Here is a 22,063-nt window from a genome sequence, read left to right on the forward strand (position 1 = left end):
ATTGAAGCCACCACCCAGAACTTTCTTTATACAATATGATGAGCATCTGCGACGCTGTCGTTGTGGTGGATTGTGGTCATCGAATCCATCTCATTGGCTAGACAATAACATCCGACCTTATCTCGGTTGCCATCCAAGCTCGGATCAACCATGAAGCCCAGTGAACGATTTGCTTTGACGGTACAATGGCTGATGTACAAGGATTTGATGAAATTAAACTCCTATCTGAACTGCAACGGACCAGAGGATGATTTTCGTCTCATTATGCAAATTCTCCCGTTTCCGATGCGGACGAAACGAGGAAAGATTAGTCGGAGGCTCCAACGCTTCGTCGCCATCAAGTGTGACTTGTTGCGACGGTATCGTCAGGGTGACAATATCTCTCCAACCATACTTAATGCTGGACTCAAGCGACCAATAATTCGAAACGTTTACATCCAACACTAGGAATACATCGTGCGTCGCAAGAAAGATAGTTGTCGCAAGGTGTCGAGTCTGGAGGACTATCTGAAAGAGGTCTGTACATTGAAGAAATAAAATGAGACATTTTTCTTTAAATGAGGTATTCCTCTTCAATCATTTTTATTATCTTGAGGTCATTGTGTACAAGGTTATTGTCAAATAAGGAAACAATGCTCTTGAGTTGGTAATTCTTACAAAGGCGGGAAGCAAAGAAACAAACAAAAAGTCCACAGTGTGAGCTGTAAATGCTTTGAATGCATTTCTCGCAATACTGATCAACAGGTAGATCTAGCAGCTCTTCTTCAATCGGTGGTAGACCAAAGCTGTCCACATAGATGTACTTGTCATTCCTGTCTCTCATGTACAATAGCCAGTGTTCTCCTGGACCATCGTGTGGGTGTGTATTGATAACTATAAACCCTTCTGTCGTTAAACTTGGTACCATATCAATTGCGAAGGTCCCACGATACATATTCAAAGTTTCATGGTTCAGAGAAAACAATAATTCCAGATCAAACACATTCATGCTTAGTCCACTCGAACAACAAGATCACCATCGACTGATAAAATCTTGGGTGCTTCACTAATAAGTATAACCGACACTGCGCAAGGTAATGGCTTAGCAAACTTCATTTCAATCCTGCAATTGCCCTTCCGCAATGGATTAAAGTAGGAACCAAAACTTTCGTCAGCACTCAAGTTCCAATGCATGATAAAGGAATTTTTTTTATATTTTTCATAACTCAACTCGACATGTTTTTCATTCAGTTGATACAAGAATTCGTAGTAGCTTGTTCTACCCAGATCATTTTCCCAGTCATAGGATAGTTGCTTCCTGTGTCCATCAACTGATAGTGTTACAGAACTAACATTAAAATGTTCGAAACAAAAGGGGCTCGACTTGTAATCACCCTGATAAGCCTCAGTGCGAACTAGACATACAATAAGTTGATCAGGAATTCTATCAGGGAATAAGTTTTCAAAGATTGCATCATGAAGGCCCGGCGAAAGCGAGCGGACTTTGCTTTCTAGTCCACGCATGATGTAACATGCCGGGGATGATCTAAGGGCTTTCTGGTGTGCAATAAAACTTGAGTTGCTAACTTTGACTTTGCGTGCTACAAGTGCCGCGCTGTGGATTTTCAATTGATGCTTATGAGTTTCATTGGTGCCAGTTAGCAATCTAAAGCTATCCGTATTATGTAGAGCAGTCACTCGAACCCCCACACCGGGTAACAAAAGCCTCCCTTGGTTTGTGAGGTCGGTGTTAACTTTCATGACAATTTCAAATAGTTTCCCCCCACTTGTCCTAGCTATGCGCAACTTTGCATCCCGAGCGACTGGATCATTTGCTGCATGCTCTCCTGTGTCATATGTATACATTGCACAATCATCTAAAGTCTTCTGCAGATGAGTATTTGTATGAAGTAGGGTATCAATCATACATCGATAGGAGTTCAAACAGTTGCTGCTTGCAAGACGTTGATTCAAGTGAATGGTTACATATTTAAATAAAGCGGCACCCAAGTTGTTGACTCGGAATACAATGTCCTCAGTGATACCGTCTGCTCTTCGGGTAATTGGTTCACTCCCGTCCGACCTCAATATCTGCATAGTTATATTAAAATACAGAGATGATAAATCGAGATACAAGTCTGAGAGATTTGTTATGTTCCATTCGATCGTCGATTCTCCTCCGCTGATTGTAGAAACAGGATAATAAACTTGCGCCTCGCATGATTCTATTGAAACTTGGGTCGGAGGTATGTTGAATAACTCACACTCCCCCTTCAAAGCCAGCTGGGACTGTGCGTGTACAACGTTGACCTGCGACATCTTTGCAAATGAAAAGGTACAATGCTTTCCTCATAGCTTTATTTGTTAGCATCTTACCCGAGCAAAAAAGACTCTTCCAATCCCCCTTTACCTTTTGACATCGCCCTCTCAACCCAACCCTACCTGGGCCACATGTATTTCGGAATGCGATGGTCGATTCGAAGCATTGTCCACCACACTTTCTACAAGTGAAAGGCGACCCATTGTCCCGACTTCTAACCAGCTTGGATGCTGATGCACACTTTTAACCCCCCACTGACCCGCTGTTTTCAGAATGCGATCCCGTTCACAATTGGAATCATTGTCCTCCAGCCCCCTTACCATTTGACATTGTCTGCTGGCGAGCATGGTCCGTTTTTGCTAACCATCAGCCGTTCCACTCCTCTAACCCCCCGCCGACCACTTTTTTGAATGCGATCCCGTTCACGATTGGAATCATTGTCCTCCAATCCCCCTTTACCTTTTGACATCGCCCTCACAAGCCAGCCCTACCTGGGCCACCTGTTTTTTTTCGAAACGCGATGACCGCTTCGAAGCATTGTCCGCCACACTTTCTACAGGTGAAAGGGGGCGACCCATTGTCCCGACTTCTAACCCCTCTTGGTCGCCATTTTCGGAGTGCGATCCTTTTCCATAGAAAAACCTTTTTTCTTTATAAAGAAGAAACATCAATGTGTGAAAAAAAAAAGTGTCTTCTTTATTTCATGGTTACAGAGGATTAATCGAAAATGTCTCTTCTCTTCCTCTTTTTCCTTCGATGTCCGCTGCCTGCAATGTCCTTCAAAATCTGTGTGCCTAATTCATTTGAGCTTGCTCTCAGTGCTTGCTTGATGTTTTGCCCTTCAGATAACTTTTTCGCCAAATTTTTCGCTGCGCTCATCGCAGTACGGGCTATGTAAGGCTTTGCACGATGCAATAGTGGCAATGCTAGCTTACGCAAAGAACTAAAGAAGCCATTCCCAGATTGAAAAAGAGGTCCTTTATACGGCACTAAATCACCAAGTCCCAATCCATAATGGATCTCCGGCACTTCTTTAAGATACATTTTTGAAGTGTAGAACTAGAGCTGTACGACCTGGTCCTCTAAAATGAAGTGGACGACCTGTCTCATCATACAACTTAATCGAAATTGACGTGATTTCGTTCTGTAACAGCTTCAAATATTGCACGTTATGGAAGCTGTAATGAATCTGGGGATCATCTTTATGTAAATATGGGACGAGTTTCAAAATGGGAAACTTTTTTGCACCTATATGAGATGATTCGATAATATCACAATAAATCACGAAATTGTGAAACAATGGTTTAAGATTGAGAGGTGTGGTTCCGGTGGTGGTGTTTGCAATAGACTGAATTGGTGCGAAACCCAACATATTACTCAAATATTCAGAAAGATCTATAGTTACTCCATCAAGTGGAGTGAAAGTAAACAGCTGTGTATCTTCATTGTACGTTAGTATAGCATTGCTGCCTATCACACCTCTGATAGCTTGTAGAAGCGAACGTGGTGTCTCGTAATAATTTGGTGGAATTTGGACTTCTTCCCTTGCAAGTGTTACTTTTTCTAGAACAACACTAAAACTGAATGTAAATGGATCTCCAATGTATTGTGTTGTATTTTCTAACAGTTTACTGGAGTTTAATTTGAGGAGTCTCTTGAGTTGTTCAGGGATAACAAAGAGACGTGGGACCAATAATGTATAGGTATTGTTTTGAAATAGTATCTTTCCATCGATTTCATATCTTTTAAAGAAGCGATTTAGTGTGACAGTGATAGGGCGACCTGGTATGAACATGATTGGAGCATATTGTGTAATGATAGTCACCTCTTCCTTTAAAAGCATCTTTGAGATAGCTTCCTCTCCCATGTACATGTTCTGACGTGGAACTTTAGCACCTGCAACTTTCAAACCCTGTATAGTGGACACACCCATGGCTTGTTGCAGTTCTTCATCCAAAAACTTAATAGAACGAATTATTTGAGGTAGTTGGAATGTGTACCTTCCATCAACATAACCAAATGCGATGTTGAATTCTTTTAAAAAATCTTGCAGCGCGTGTTCCAAAGTCGATATCACAACAACTTCCTTACGCAGCTCAATAATGCTTCTGGAAGTAATATGTATAGTAGCATCGTTAGTCCGTGGAACGTTGTAGAATACATTAGAGATGGAAAGTTCATGCAGGCCGACTTCATATTCTTCATTCACTTGTAGTGGTGCACTCAGAGTGATTGTAAAGTCATTGAGACTGTTGTTCGGATGCATATCCATGCAATCATTGGATAAGAGATACATGTAAAAATCAGAACTTCGCGACATCTTGGGCTGGAACCCAGGAATTAAATGAGTCATCGTAACCTAGCCATTTCACTTTATAATGTGTGACACCATTTATTTTCTTTCGACTTACTATGCGTTCAATCGGGTATGGGTCGTCTTGCGATTTCACTACACGTTGCAATTCATTGGCATAGTAAGTTGCATCGTCTTCGACCCCATCTGGTCCAGCTATGTAAAACACTGGTGGATCCGAGTTCTTGTATCGTGTGATCGTGTAGACAACTAAGGACCAGTGCCCAATGTAGCCCTTGTCAAAAATTGATCTACTTGTGAGTACGCGCACCTGATCACCGATATTCAATGTAATCTTGTTTGGTTTGTTGTCATTTTTACTGTGAAGTCTATTGAATAGTTCAATCTCGTTATTTTTATCGACGTCGTTCGGGGCCATCTTGATAGTCGAGTGATATGATGAATTGTAGTCAGCGATGATCTTTGGGAGAACAGCAATGTACTTGTGATGGCCTTTACTGGCGAAATAACGATAAAGTCTAGCTTTAACAGTTTTGATAGCGCGTTCAACGACCGCAGCCTTGAAGGGTGAAAAAGAGCTAAACATGTGTATTGAGTGATGTTTACACCATGCTTTCACATGTTTGTTATAGAACTCTCTCCCTCTATCTACCTGCAAGAGATTTGGATAGACTTTATGGCTCCTATACAACTTGATCAATCCTTTCTTCACATCTTCACCACGCTTGGTCTTAATGGGTGTAGCCATGAGTCGTCTTGATAAGCAGTCTATCACAATGAGTATGAAGGAAAATCCTTTATTTTGTTTCTTGTACTGCAGGAATGAAATCAGGTCTGCTTGATGAAGATCGTCGATGTGCAGTGAGATGGTCTTTCTTCTCTTAAATCTACGTCTTCCTTCTTTGTAAAGTGTGTGGACATCATCTCGCTGTAGTTCTTCGATTGCCTGTTTCTTAGAGATGTTTCGACCTCTGCAGTATCGGGCAACCCCCCCCAAACCAGCGTTTGGATCCCTATAATTCATTCTTCTTCTGTGATATATTCATCTGATGATGATGATGAAAGCAACTTTGTTCTTTGGGGCGATTTATACGTTTCCCAGAGTATACGTTTCCTTGCTTTCCTCTTCTGACGTATTTTGTGTGGCTGCAAGAACTTTGCCACTTTTTGGTACCAGGCAGGCTTCCCTTTCTTGTGTCCGGACAGATGCAACACCAATTCTTTTATATTAGAACCAGCGATTGCTTGGTTGTTATGAATGATTTCTCCCTTATCATTCCAAGTCAAGCTCCTAGGTAGCACTGAGACTACACGTCTTACTTTTTTAATGTTGACATTACAAGGAAGCGAATTGTAATCAAATGAGCGTCCCATTGGAAGTGACTCATCATTTTTTTCTTCCTGTACTGTGGATGCTGGCTCTGTTTCATTAGACGGTTTCTGATGATTTTTTATAATGTAGTACATAGCAGTTAACATTCGTTTTACTTTAATATCATCGCTTTCGTTAGATTCCAGAATTGATTCGATAGGAGTCAATACCTCAACCTTTGTAGCCATTTTTTTTTTAGACACCTACCGTCTTTGCTAGAGCACGACCTGCGACACCACCGAGCACACTGGTTAATCCCGTGAGTAATAAGGGGATTAGTGGCACTAATCCACCCCTCTGACGATAGAGGAAGGATCTTAGTCTTTTTGGTGATTTGTGCAGCGTTTTATATGCAATGTATCGAATGGTGTGTTTATACTTTTCCAGCTCTTTGAACAATCTGGGCGGTAGCTTAATATTACCATTCAATATATTCTTACAGACTTCAGAAAGAGCTTCTATGCTATGAGGTGGCGCCTCCTTTAAAATCTCATCGCGCTCTTTGGGAGTACATGTTGCAAGGACTTTTAGAAAAGTTAAATGATGACGCAGAGTTTTCATTTTGGCAAGAAAACAAACTGTCGAACGTTTCCAGTAATGCCTGTTCGCAGACAAAATTGAGACTGCGTCATAGGGTGTAGGTCAATCACTAGATAACCAAATGGTTTCTCTGTTGCCTGCTCAAATGCACTGATAAAGTATGGTAATTGAGCTTTGCCGAAGATCTGGCGTCCTAAAAGTTCCAGCTGCGTGCGTGACCTTAAATTATTAAATAATATTATATATGTGCTATTGTGAGATAATGTTCTATAGTTGACGTCGTTGTGAAATAAGTACTGACAAAGAAAAACAATGGATGCGTTCTTATGATGTGATGCTCTCGTATAGAGATGAACCATTTCTTGCATCACATTCTTCTCAGTCATGAGATCGTCGACTATAATCAAAGTAGGCACGCTCTCATCCCATGTCTTTGGTAGCTCTTTCTGGAATGTAACATCATTTGCGAATTCATTTTGCCAGGTCGCATCATATTTGCTAACGTAAAAGATTTGCTCTGGGACTACAGTGAATACTGTAAGATTTCTTAAAATGTTACGAACGAGATAGGTTTACCCGACATTGAAGGACCGCAAATAATAACCCTTGCAGGGTGGATAAAAGCAAATCGACCTGCGTCAGACATCACGATGCAAAAGTAAATGAGACAATGAATAAGTGATGGTGTGAGAAATGGATTTATTGTACATCTCACCAATCGATTTGATCGTCTTGACTTTTCGCGGAACGACGCTTCATTTCTATAAGACGCTCGTGTGCGAGGAACCTCCTCACAGCTTCTGCTTTTGCTTCATATATTTCTTGTTTAAGTCGCCATTTTTTCTCGTCCGCCGTCTCCCGCTCATCATCATATTCCTTTCCAAAACATCGAGTGAAAAGCTTCCATGCAGCTCCCATTTTGTGTAGAAAGTTGATAGGTGAGTTGATCGTTGGTAAATGACGATTAAAACTCCCCGCTCGGGGATGTATTAAAAGATGTGGAAAGGGAATAAGATGTATTTTGCATGTTCACGCATGTTCAAACGCGAGAAGGAAACCCGCGAGAAGGAAACCCCTCTCTACGCGCGGCCGCGAAACGCGCGGGGGCGGTCTTGGCTCGCTCGCGCTCCTCCTTGGGCGGAAAGTATCCTGCTCCAAATACCCTCCGATATTAGACCTTAGCGATGGTCGAATCTATCCTTGGACGATTTAATCCTTGTCGCTCTACTACTTCCATACTTAATACATTTGCCAAGGTATTTGCAATGGTACTTCATAATCGTTTGGCACCGTACTTCAGTCCAAAAATTAGTGATTACCAGCATGGCTTCATGAAAGGCAAATCCGTCGAGTCGAATTTATGCACCTTTATGCGTGGGGTTGCACCTTCACTCGGAAATCGTGAGCAGATGGACACTGTTTATTTTGATTTGACAAAAGCTTTCAATAAAGTCAATCACCCTATGCTACTGGAAAAGTTAGCGGGACACGGTCTGTCACCCACATATTGTAATTGGTTCAATAGCTATCTGTCAGTAGTAATAGGTCTTGTCCATTTGACGACATTGCCGCCAGGGCAGCGCCACCGTCGCGTCTGGGCCGACTTCACTCGCGTATTTTTCCCCGTGCGGCGCCAGTGCGGAGGGTTGTGCGCGCGCTTATCGGCGGGGGAGGGCTGCGCGTGCTCTCATCGTAGCGTATTTTTCAGCCTGGGCTGACTTCTTTGGCCATACATGGGCCGACTTCACATATTTTTCCGATACAACAGGTGAGCGGTTTACATGCAGAGACATGCAAAGAAGGGTCATACACAAAAAGTACAAGTGAAAATATATTTATTAATGCCAATCAAGTTGCCAATTGTAAAGCCAGTGCTGGGAATTGTGATGCCAATCAGGTGAAGGAGAAAAACCCGACCGAAAAACCTTCACGACCTGTAACAGAAGAAACACAATACACATAATAAAGAATACATACATTTATTGCTCTCTAAATATTTCCATTAGTGTATTAACAATTACATTTTTTTAAAACTCTTTTGTTTCCGCCCCTGAAAGAAAACACAAAATTAACGTCGTCACATTTGCTTACCACACGATAACTCACGTTGGACACAGCACTGACCTGAAAAGTAGATTTTGTTATTATGCGAAACCACACTTATATTTCAATAATACATACAATGCTGTGGTGGCAGACCCCAGTAATCTGTAAGTGAACATCATTTATTATTTTAATTATGCTATAACTTTTACTTACATTCAGGCGCTGGTCTTAGTACTGACGTGTATGCTGAAAAGATATTATCAATTAATAACACACCAGACTTCTTTGGCCATACATGGGCCGACTTCACATATTTTCCGATACAACAGGTGAGCGGTTTACATGCAGAGACATGCAAAGAAGGGTCATACACAAAAAGTACAAGTGAAAATATATTTATTAATGCCAATCAAGTTGCCAATTGTAAAGCCAGTGCTGGGAATTGTGATGCCAATCAGGTGAAGGAGAAAAACCCGACCGAAAAACCTTCACAACCTGTAATAGAAGAAACACAACACACATAATAAAGAACATACTTACTCATTACCAATTTCACAGATTCCATATGGATATGACTCAATGGCATTAAAGAGGTATCTCTTATCAAAGTGGGCCAACTTCTTTCCTCATTTTTCAATCTGCGCCGAATTTTTTCGCGACTTTTTCCCGTGCGCGACAAGCGACGCTCGGGTAGAGGGCTGCTGCGGTGGGCGGAGCGTGGCCGGAGGGCTGCGTGAGCGCTTACTTGCTCACATTTTTTCAGCCTGGGCCGACTTCTTTCATCATTTTTCAATCTGTGTCGACTTCAATCGCAATTTTTTTCCCGCTACAGCAGGTGTGCAGTAGGCGATTTACATGCAAAGGATAGCTATACACAAAAGTACGAGTGAAAATATATTTATTAAAGTCATTAGTGTCAGGAATTATATTATGACTCAGTGTGAAGGAGAAAAACTCAGTCAAAAAATCTGATGCAATAGCATTGAAGGGGTATTTTATTAGTGATAATCACGCAAGTTTTCAATTAAGCAGAAGGAGTAGCACATTTTTAATAAAAGAAGATATTTTTAATCAATACGATTACTATCAAATTAAAAGTTTTATTATAAAAAGTCTAACATGACAACCATAGCGGAGTTTTAATTACAATGTTCTGATATGTAACTTCATGCGCAACAGCTAGTATTCCATTATGACATATTTAATCAAAGAATATATTTTTAATCAATATGATTACAACCAAAATTAAAAGTTTTATTATAAAAAGTCTAACATTATTATACGTGACCACCATACTGGAGCTTTAATTACAAGTGCCGATATATGTATGTGAACAGCAGAGAACATGGAAGACCATGGGACACGAACACAAGAGGAAATAAAATCTATAACAATACATTGGTTAATCAAAACAACAGAGGAGGAGACTATCATTTTAACTATCATAAAATCACCCTCGTGACTTCCCCATACAATTTTCATTCTAAGAGACACTTTGTTTTATGAATTCAACACAGAAAATATATTAAAAAATGAACTTCACCACATAGCACGCTCCTAGCCAACAATCAGCTCTAATAATATCTGCCCTGATTTGTTGAAGACGGCAGGCGTACACCTGACAGTTATGAACATTTTCGAGCGCAATAGGGAAGATTATTCCAACATTACACAATTAATGAATTTCTTATTAAGTAAACAGCATAGACATACGGAAATAATGAGAAAAACGATCAACAGCTAATAGAGAACCAAAACAGATCACATAAACAACAGACACATGCAGGAAAATAAATGGAAAAGAATCTACCAAAACGATCAACATGCACGGATGAACAGCAGAGAACCTGGAAGACCATGGGACACGAACACAAGAGGAAATAAAATCTATAACACTACATTGGTTAATCAAAACAACAGAGGAGGAGACTATCATTTTAACTATCATAAAATCATCCTCGTGACTTTCCCATACAATTTTCATTCTAAGAGACACTTTGTTTTATGAATTCAACACAGAAAATATATTAAAAAATGAACTTCACCACATAGCACGCTCCTAGCCAACAATCAACTCTAATAATATCTGCCCTGATTTGTTGAAGACGGGAGGCGTACACCTGACAGTTATAAACATTTTCGAGCGCAATAGGGGAGATTATTCAAACATTACACAATTAATCGATTTCTTATTAAGTAAACAGCATAGACATACGGAAATAATGAGAAAAAACGATCAACAGCTAATAGAGAACCAGAACACATCACATAAACAACAGACACATGCAGGAAAATAAATGAAAAAAGAATCTATCAAAACGATCAACATGCACGGATGAATGGCAGAGAAACACTTTGAACAGCACATGATGAATAATTTAATACAGCATAGAGCTAACGCTAAGAAACACTCTAAACGGCGCATCTGCCAACGTGTAAACAACAGACAGGAAAATATTACTGAAACAGCTAATAGAGAGCCAAAATCCAAAGCGCAAACAAGAGGTACACAAAGGATAAATACTTGAAGAACAATCTAACAAAACAAGAAACATGCATGGATGAATAGCAGAGAAACACTCTAAACGATGCATCTACCAACGGTAAACAACAGACACATGCAGGAAAATAATTGAAAAAGAATCAATCAAAACGATAAACATGCACGGATGAATAGCAGAGAAAGGCTTTGAACGATGCATCTGCCAACATGTAAACAACACACAGGAAAATAATAGCGAAACATTACAATTTGAAATAATATATCTTTTGAACTATCATAAAATCAACCTTGCGAGCTAACAATATCCTACTCAGGCACTTACCTTGACAGAGGTATCCAAACAAGCACCACAGCTTTACAATAATTACAACCAGACTCGAGACACGGTGGGGTCACTCTCTCCCTCTATGCAGACCGGTGGGGTCACTCTCTCCATCTATACAGTCCAAAAAGCGGGGAGCCTGTTGTCAATCTGCGGGTGGGGAAATTCTCTCTCTTTTTCAAATTCTTTCCTCCAAAAAGGAAATATTCTTAGGACCGGTGTACAGAGGCGAAATTTTTCATTGATCGCAAATAGACATTGGAATTATTCGATTCTAAAGAACACAATAAGAATTATATTTAAAAAAATCTAAGAATAGACTTTCTAAGCAAATGAGAAATATTATCGGCGCAAACAATACCAAATGAGACGCGATGAATTTTATTGTATTTCAGATCAGACAAAACTATTAGGCATACATTATTCTCAACTCACAAATATCATTCGATTGAATATCTGAAGCAAAGAGAGAAAGTCAAATTTATTCAATGATAGAAACAATACTCATTCGAAAACGAGAATCAAATTTAATTACATCATTTTATGTTAACTTTGCAATACACGCAGAAGTCGCAAACAACTCATCTGAAATGCAAATTATTGTGTTTGCTATAGCGGAAATCAACGCACACAACATTCCCAAATAATATAATATTTTTATTAATATCAATCGAGTGATCACCTGAAACAAAGTCAAAAGCAATAATTAATTTAGGCAAACATTTTTCATAATCACACAGCGCAAATATACATCACAGAAACATGTCTTTTTTTCATTCAGGACCCACTAGTGGAAACGAAGTGAGAGAGTTCCCGTACACATTCGTTAAGGTTACGCCCGCGGGGAGTAGGGGAATCCAAACAATGGTCTCGGTATACAAAGCCATAAAATCGCTCCTACAAGTCAAGTTAGGGAAGGAGGGTCTCTTGCGTTGTCTTGTACATAGAATCACTGAGAGCAAACATTTTTCCTTTACACATCACATCTTTTTTGTAAATTGACTTTCATAATTCTAACGTCAGGTGGAACATTATGAACCTGATAATAAAATTTTAATAAATAAAATTAGCACCAATATGATTTAATTAAATGTCGAGGCGCACTACAAAACAGAACAGACAATTGCTATACATTGAAGAGATGGACGGATTTTGTACTCGTTACCATACGTCATGGGAGGACCTGATAAAAAGCTGCTTCGAAAAGGAGGAGCCGCGAAACGATTCATTTATCGCTGCATTTCAATACGTCCTAGACATGGTCGTATTCGGAGATATGGCACAAATTATGGAATTCAAGATGCGAGAACTTGTATGCCGAATCTACAATAGTTATAAAAATATTTGCACGTCATCATCGGAAGGACTACTTGGGTTGATGGTGGAGTTTTTGAGGTTTGCTAACGAAGAATTGAAATACACTAGACCAAATGTAATTGTAATCATTGCAATGGGTATTGCATTAATCAAGAAAGCAATCAGATCAAATTATCATATACAAGCAGTCTATATCGCACGATTCATTACGGATTTGTTGAAATTACACCTAACGGTTGAAATGGAAAGTACATAAAAAATCTTATCACGTGGTATATCCTACCCTAGAACCTCTACACATTTATTTTATTCTACCAGTCAAGGATGTCGAATGAACAGAAGTTCAATATTGTCGTGCAAGGTCTGATGTATCATCACTTATTGAAACTCAACAAACATATCAATTGTGGTGGGCCACCGGACGATTTTCATCTAATACTCTCTTGTACGCCATTCAAGAATCTTCATACAAAGAAAGGAAGCATCAATAAGAGACTGTGCAAGTTCGTCGCAACAAAGTGCAAGTTGTTGAAGCAATACAAACACGGCGACAACATATCACCTGCGTTAATCAACGCTGGATTCAAGCGCCCAATAATCAGAATAAATTACTTGATGTCTTCGGAATTCATCAATCAAGACAACAAACGAAAACTTCGGAGTTTGGAATAGAACTGTAATTTATCGAAATAAACAAGTGTATAATTGAAATAATAATTGTATTCTTTGTCATCATTCTAATGTATTCTACACAGCGCAACGAAAACAGCTTATGACTAGATTGCTAAGGAGACACTACATACAAGGATCTTCGCATGGAATGAGCGCCGGCAATCAAAGAGATTTTTTTTACACGACCACACTCCATACAACACCGACACCCGAAGGAAAGAATTGTAGAAGAATCGATAATAGAAATTTAGAGGCATGTTACATCAATCTTTGTTTACAAAGAGGATCACTAATATTTTGCGAAAGCTTATTTTACGAATTAAATTGCACAGTGTATATATTTTCTCAGACTATTGGGCAGTTGACAATACTATATTGAAAGGAATCTATTATCAAATGACGCGATGCAAGTGATGGACATGCATGACGCGCTAGCGGAGTCTACAATTCTAATCATCATAACATGCGGCACACAATTCCAATAAGATTTTGGGAGAATCGAATCACGCAACTGTCATCAGAAATACTTAACCAATGAAGATGTGCACTATCCATAAGATATGTAATTATAATAAGTAAATATTCCTTTTGCAAACTTAACCAAAGCAGCACCCATAAACAGAGCTCCAATTCACAGAATGTACCCAAGGTTTTTAATTAGCCATACTGAAAAACTATGAGTCTGTTCATTATGTCACGACATATGAGGCACTACAAATGGGAATGGCATACTTTAATTTTAGGAGATTTTAGCTCATAATGAAACAAAACGCAAACTGCAACACCAAAGGTTCTTGTTTAAATTTTCAAAGTCAAAACTGTATACTCTTTCTTACAATTTTTTAATATATAGATTAAAAAGCTGTCTATATAGTCACACATTGTATACAATATATTTGTTTGTACATTAATTGCTAAAATTTATCAGATCACATTCCGGAGCAGTGGTGACTATCGGTAAGTGTTTAATTTGAACTGCTGCCGCAATTTACGAACTGAGTTGTAGAAAGTGTAATTTCACGGCTTTGGCTGGCTCACTTTGATACGCGAAGGTTTTAAGAACTCTTTCACGACGACAAAGAATTTAATCGAGCGTATTGATATTTTCTATACACTCTATAATGTGATGTGAATTCTCCATGATGCGGATAGTAAAAGTTACGAATATTTTTTTCGAACAAAATTTACTTAAAACTCGGAGAAAGGGTCATCCGCGTCGTCGAACCCGTTTCTGGAAGAAAGCAACACGCTAGCGTGCGGTACCGCGTTAACGCGTCGGGCGCAGAATCGCGTTCGGTTTCGGGTACGGCATTCGGGAAAGGCGGCCCGGCGTGTTGCCGAAACGCATTCGACGACGCGGATGACCCTTTCTCCGAGTTTTAAGTAAATTTTGTTCGAAAAAAATATTCGTAACTTTTACTATCCGCATCATGGAGAATTCACATTACATTATAGAGTGTATAGAAAATATCAATACGCTCGATTAAATTCTTTGTCGTCGTGAAAGAGTTCTTAAAACCTTCGCGTATCAAAGTGAGCCAGCCAAAGCCGTGAAATTACACTTTCTACAACTCAGTTCGTAAATTGCGGCAGCAGTTCAAATTAAACACTTACCGATAGTCACCACTGCTCCGGAATGTGATCTGATAAATTTTAGCAATTAATGTACAAACAAATATATTGTATACAATGTGTGACTATATAGACAGCTTTTTAATCTATATATTAAAAAATTGTAAGAAAGAGTATACAGTTTTGACTTTGAAAATTTAAACAAGAACCTTTGGTGTTGCAGTTTGCGTTTTGTTTCATTATGAGCTAAAATCTCCTAAAATTAAAGTATGCCATTCCCATTTGTAGTCCCTCATATGTCGTGACATAATGAACAGACTCATAGTTTTTCAGTATGGCTAATTAAAAACCTTGGGTACATTCTGTGAATTGGAGCTCTGTTTATGGGTGCTGCTTTGGTTAAGTTTGCAAAAGGAATATTTACTTATTATAATTACATATCTTATGGATAGTGCACATCTTCATTGGTTAAGTATTTCTGATGACAGTTGCGTGATTCGATTCTCCCAAAATCTTATTGGAATTGTGTGCCGCATGTTATGATGATTAGAATTGTAGACTCCGCTAGCGCGTCATGCATGTCCATCACTTGCATCGCGTCATTTGATAATAGATTCCTTTCAATATAGTATTGTCAACTGCCCAATAGTCTGAGAAAATATATACACTGTGCAATTTAATTCGTAAAATAAGCTTTCGCAAAATATTAGTGATCCTCTTTGTAAACAAAGATTGATGTAACATGCCTCTAAACTTCTATTATCGATTCTTCTACAATTCTTTCCTTCGGGTGTCGGTGTTGTATAGAGTGTGGTCGTGTAAAAAAAATCTTTTTGATTGCCGGCGCTGATTCCATGCGAAGATCCTTGTATGTAGTGTCTCCTTAGCAATCTAGTCATAAGCTGTTTTCGTTGCGCTGTGTAGAATACATTAGAATGATGACAAAGAATACAATTATTATTTCAATTATACACTTGTTTATTTCGATAAATTACAGTTCTATTCCAAACTCCGAAGTTTTCGTTTGTTGTCTTGATTGATGAATTCCGAAGACATCAAGTAATTTATTCTGATTATTGGGCGCTTGAATCCAGCGTTGATTAACGCAGGTGATATGTTGTCGCCGTGTTTGTATTGCTTCAACAACTTGCACTTTGTTGCGACGAACTTGCACAGTCTCTTATTGATGCTTCCTTTCTTTGTATGAAGATTATTGAATGGCGTACAAGAGAGTATTAGATGAAAATCGTCCGGTGGCCCACCACAATTGATATGTTTGTTGAGTTTCAATAAGTGATGATACATCAGACCTTGCACGACAATATTGAACTTCTGTTCATTCGACATCCTTGACTGGTAGAATAAAATAAATGTGTAGAGGTTCTAGGGTAGGATATACCACGTGATAAGATTTTTTATGTACTTTCCATTTCAACCGTTAGGTGTAATTTCAACAAATCTGTAATGAATCGTGCGATATAGACTGCTTGTATATGATAATTTGATCTGATTGCTTTCTTGATTAATGCAATACCCATTGCAATTATTACAATTACATTTGGTCTAGTGTATTTCAATTCTTCGTTAGCAAACCTCAAAAACTCCACCATCAACCCAAGTGGTCCTTCCGATGATGACGTGCAAATATTTTTATAACTATTGTAGATTCGGCATACAAGTTCTCGCATCTTGAATTCCATAATTTGTGCCATATCTCCGAATACGACCATGTCTAGGACGTATTGAAATGCAGCGATAAATGAATCGTTTCGCGGCTCCTCCTTTTCGAAGCAGCTTTTTATCAGGTCCTCCCATGACGTATGGTAACGAGTACAAAATCCGTCCATCTCTTCAATGTATAGCAATTGTCTGTTCTGTTTTGTAGTGCGCCTCGACATTTAATTAAATCATATTGGTGCTAATTTTATTTATTAAAATTTTATTATCAGGTTCATAATGTTCCACCTGACGTTAGAATTATGAAAGTCAATTTACAAAAAAGATGTGATGTGTAAAGGAAAAATGTTTGCTCTCAGTGATTCTATGTACAAGACAACGCAAGAGACCCTCCTTCCCTAACTTGACTTGTAGGAGCGATTTTATGGCTTTGTATACCGAGACCATTGTTTGGATTCCCCTACTCCCCGCGGGCGTAACCTTAACGAATGTGTACGGGAACTCTCTCACTTCGTTTCCACTAGTGGGTCCTGAATGAAAAAAGACATGTTTCTGTGATGTATATTTGCGCTGTGTGATTATGAAAAATGTTTGCCTAAATTAATTATTGCTTTTGACTTTGTTTGAGGTGATCACTCGATTGATATTAATAAAAATATTATATTATTTGGGAATGTTGTGTGCGTTGATTTAAGCTATAGCAAACACAATAATTTGCATTTCAGATGAGTTGTTTGCGACTTCTGCGTGTATTGCAAAGTTAACATAAAATGATGTAATTAAATTTGATTCTCGTTTTCGAATGAGTATTGTTTCTATCATTGAATAAATTTGACTTTCTCTCTTTGCTTCAGATATTCAATCGAATGATATTTGTGAGTTGAGAATAATGTATGCCTAATAGTTTTGTCTGATCTGAAATACAATAAAATTCATCGCGTCTCATTTGGTATTGTTTGCGCCGATAATATTTCTCATTTGCTTAGAAAGTCTATTCTTAGATTTTTTTAAATATAATTCTTATTGTGTTCTTTAGAATCGAATAATTCCAATGTCTATTTGCGATCAATGAAAAATTTCGCCTCTGTACACCGGTCCTAAGAATATTTCCTTTTTGGAGGAAAGAATTTGAAAAAGAGAGAGAATTTCCCCACCCGCAGATTGACAACAGGCTCCCCGCTTTTTGGACTGTATAGATGGAGAGAGTGACCCCACCGGTCTGCATAGAGGGAGAGAGTGACCCCACCGTGTCTCGAGTCTGGTTGTAATTATTGTAAAGCTGTGGTGCTTGTTTGGATACCTCTGTCAAGGTAAGTGCCTGAGTAGGATATTGTTAGCTCGCAAGGTTGATTTTATGATAGTTCAAAAGATATATTATTTCAAATTGTAATGTTTCGCTATTATTTTCCTGTGTGTTGTTTACATGTTGGCAGATGCATCGTTCAAAGCCTTTCTCTGCTATTCATCCGTGCATGTTTATCGTTTTGATTGATTCTTTTTCAATTATTTTCCTGCATGTGTCTGTTGTTTACCGTTGGTAGATGCATCGTTTAGAGTGTTTCTCTGCTATTCATCCATGCATGTTTCTTGTTTTGTTAGATTGTTCTTCAAGTATTTATCCTTTGTGTACCTCTTGTTTGCGCTTTGGATTTTGGCTCTCTATTAGCTGTTTCAGTAATATTTTCCTGTCTGTTGTTTACACGTTGGCAGATGCGCCGTTTAGAGTGTTTCTTAGCGTTAGCTCTATGCTGTATTAAATTATTCATCATGTGCTGTTCAAAGTGTTTCTCTGCCATTCATCCGTGCATGTTGATCGTTTTGATAGATTCTTTTTTCATTTATTTTCCTGCATGTGTCTGTTGTTTATGTGATGTGTTCTGGTTCTCTATTAGCTGTTGATCGTTTTTTGATTAGAGTTGATTGTTGGCTAGGAGCGTGCTATGTGGTGAAGTTCATTTTTTAATATATTTTCTGTGTTGAATTCATAAAACAAAGTGTCTCTTAGAATGAAAATTGTATGGGGAAGTCACGAGGATGATTTTATGATAGTTAAAATGATAGTCTCCTCCTCTGTTGTTTTGATTAACCAATGTAGTGTTATAGATTTTATTTCCTCTTGTGTTCGTGTCCCATGGTCTTCCAGGTTCTCTGCTGTTCATCCGTGCATGTTGATCGTTTTGATAGATTCTTTTCCATTTATTTTCCTGCATGTGTCTGTTGTTTATGTGATCTGTTTTGGTTCTCTATTAGCTGTTGATCGTTTTTCTCATTATTTCCGTATGTCTATGCTGTTTACTTAATAAGAAATTCATTAATTGTGTAATGTTGGAATAATCTTCCCTATTGCGCTCGAAAATGTTCATAACTGTCAGGTGTACGCCTGCCGTCTTCAACAAATCAGGGCAGATATTATTAGAGCTGATTGTTGGCTAGGAGCGTGCTATGTGGTGAAGTTCATTTTTTAATATATTTTCTGTGTTGAATTCATAAAACAAAGTGTCTCTTAGAATGAAAATTGTATGGGGAAGTCACGAGGGTGATTTTATGATAGTTAAAATGATAGTCTCCTCCTCTGTTGTTTTGATTAACCAATGTATTGTTATAGATTTTATTTCCTCTTGTGTTCGTGTCCCATGGTCTTCCATGTTCTCTGCTGTTCACATACATATATCGGCACTTGTAATTAAAGCTCCAGTATGGTGGTCACGTATAATAATGTTAGACTTTTTATAATAAAACTTTTAATTTTGTTTGTAATCATATTGATTAAAAATATATTCTTTGATTAAATATGTCATAATGGAATACTAGCTGTTGCGCATGAAGTTACATATCAGAACATTGTAATTAAAACTCCGCTATGGTTGTCATGTTAGACTTTTTATAATAAAACTTTTAATTTGATAGTAATCGTATTGATTAAAAATATCTTCTTTTATTAAAAATGTGCTACTCCTTCTGCTTAATTGAAAACTTGCGTGATTATCACTAATAAAATACCCCTTCAATGCTATTGCATCAGATTTTTTGACTGAGTTTTTCTCCTTCACACTGAGTCATAATATAATTCCTGACACTAATGACTTTAATAAATATATTTTCACTCGTACTTTTGTGTATAGCTATCCTTTGCATGTAAATCGCCTACTGCACACCTGCTGTAGCGGGAAAAAAATTGCGATTGAAGTCGACACAGATTGAAAAATGATGAAAGAAGTCGGCCCAGGCTGAAAAAATGTGAGCAAGTAAGCGCTCACGCAGCCCTCCGGCCACGCTCCGCCCACCGCAGCAGCCCTCTACCCGAGCGTCGCCTGTCGCGCACGGGAAAAAGTCGCGAAAAAATTCGGCGCACATTGAAAAATGAGGAAAGAAGTTGGCCCACTTTGATAAGAGATACCTCTTTAATGCCATTGAGTCATATCCATATGGAATCTGTGAAATTGGTAATGAGTAAGTATGTTCTTTATTATGTGTGTTGTGTTTCTTCTATTACAGGTTGTGAAGGTTTTTCGGTCGGGTTTTTCTCCTTCACCTGATTGGCATCACAATTCCAAGCACTGGCTTTACAATTGGCAACTTGATTGGCATTAATAAATATATTTTCACTTGTACTTTTTGTGTATGACCCTTCTTTGCATGTCTCTGCATGTAAACCGCTCACCTGTTGTATCGGAAAATATGTGAAGTCGGCCCATGTATGGCCAAAGAAGTCTGGTGTGTTATTAATTGATAATATCTTTTCAGCATACACGCCAGTACTAAGACCAGCGCCTGAATGTAAGTAAAAGTTATAGCATAATTAAAATAATAAATGATGTTCACTTACAGATTACTGGGGTCTGCCACCACAGCATTGTATGTATTATTGAAATATAAGTGTGGTTTCGCATAATAACAAAATCTACTTTTCAGGTCAGTGCTGTGTCCAACGTGAGTTATCGTGTGGTAAGCAAATGTGACGACGTTAATTTTGTGTTTTCTTTCAGGGGCGGAAACAAAAGAGTTTTTAAAAAATGTAATTGTTAATACACTAATGGAAATATTTAGAGAGCAATAAATGTATGTATTCTTTATTATGTGTATTGTGTTTCTTCTGTTACAGGTCGTGAAGGTTTTTCGGTCGGGTTTTTCTCCTTCACCTGATTGGCATCACAATTCCCAGCACTGGCTTTACAATTGGCAACTTGATTGGCATTAATAAATATATTTTCACTTGTACTTTTTGTGTATGACCCTTCTTTGCATGTCTCTGCATGTAAACCGCTCACCTGTTGTATCGGAAAAATATGTGAAGTCGGCCCATGTATGGCCAAAGAAGTCAGCCCAGGCTGAAAAATACGCTACGATGAGAGCACGCGCAGCCCTCCCCCGCCGATAAGCGCGCGGACAACCCTCCGCACTGGCGCCGCACGGGGAAAAATACGCGAGTGAAGTCGGCCCAGACGCGACGGTGGCGCTGCCCTGGCGGCAATGTCGTCAAATGGACAAGACCTATTACTACTTCTGTCTAATCGCACAAACATTGTACGTGTGTCTGCTGGCCTCTCTGATCCTTTCATGTCGCCATCTGGAGTCCCGCAGGGCAGCAATCTAGGTCCTTTGTTATTTTTAGTTTTTATTAACGATATTGTGTTATCATTGCAACATTGCAGTATACTTTCGTTTGCCCATGATATTATCTACGTGGGATGATTGCGTGCTATTACAATCGGACGTTGAATCGGTGGTTCAGTGGTGTGCCAGGAACTGTCTTGTTCTAAATAGTGCTTAAACGAAAATGATATCTTTCACTAGAGAACAAAAACCTTTGTTTTATAAGTATTTAGTCAATGTCAGTGTTGATGAACGTGTTAGTGCAACCCGTGACCTGGGTGTGATATTTGACTGTGGTTTGTTTTTTCGCGAGCATGTCAGTGTTATCTGCAACATTGCAGTGTCTACTCTTGGATTTATCAACTGACTTACAAAGCACCGTGACCCCGTTTGTGTTATTTCATTGAACACAGCGCTCGTAGTAGACTAGAATTCGCTTCAGTTGTGTGGAATTCATTGAACATGACTCAAATTGAAAAATTGAGAGAGTGTAAAAGAAATTCATAGCTATATTGTATGATAGATACTTCAGGAATGTTTGTTATTATAAGTATGATATTATTCTCCGCAGGATTAATATGTGTTCATTATCAGCGAGGAGGACGTTTCGTCATTTCTGTTACCTTCACAAGCTTATTCATGGGAAAATCAATAGTCCAGATCTTTTGAGTGACATTTATTTACATGCGCCGATAGGCCCACACGTTCTGCAGTATTATTCTACCCTTCTGTCCATCTTCGACATTGTCCATTGAGCCGTGTACAGCGCGAGTTCAATGATTTTGCTCGTGACACTGATGTTGATATTTTTCAAAGTCTCCACGTAATGAAACGTG

Source organism: Ornithodoros turicata, chromosome 1, assembly GCF_037126465.1.
Source record: "Ornithodoros turicata isolate Travis chromosome 1, ASM3712646v1, whole genome shotgun sequence".
NCBI classification, from domain to species: Eukaryota; Metazoa; Arthropoda; class Arachnida; order Ixodida; family Argasidae; genus Ornithodoros; species Ornithodoros turicata.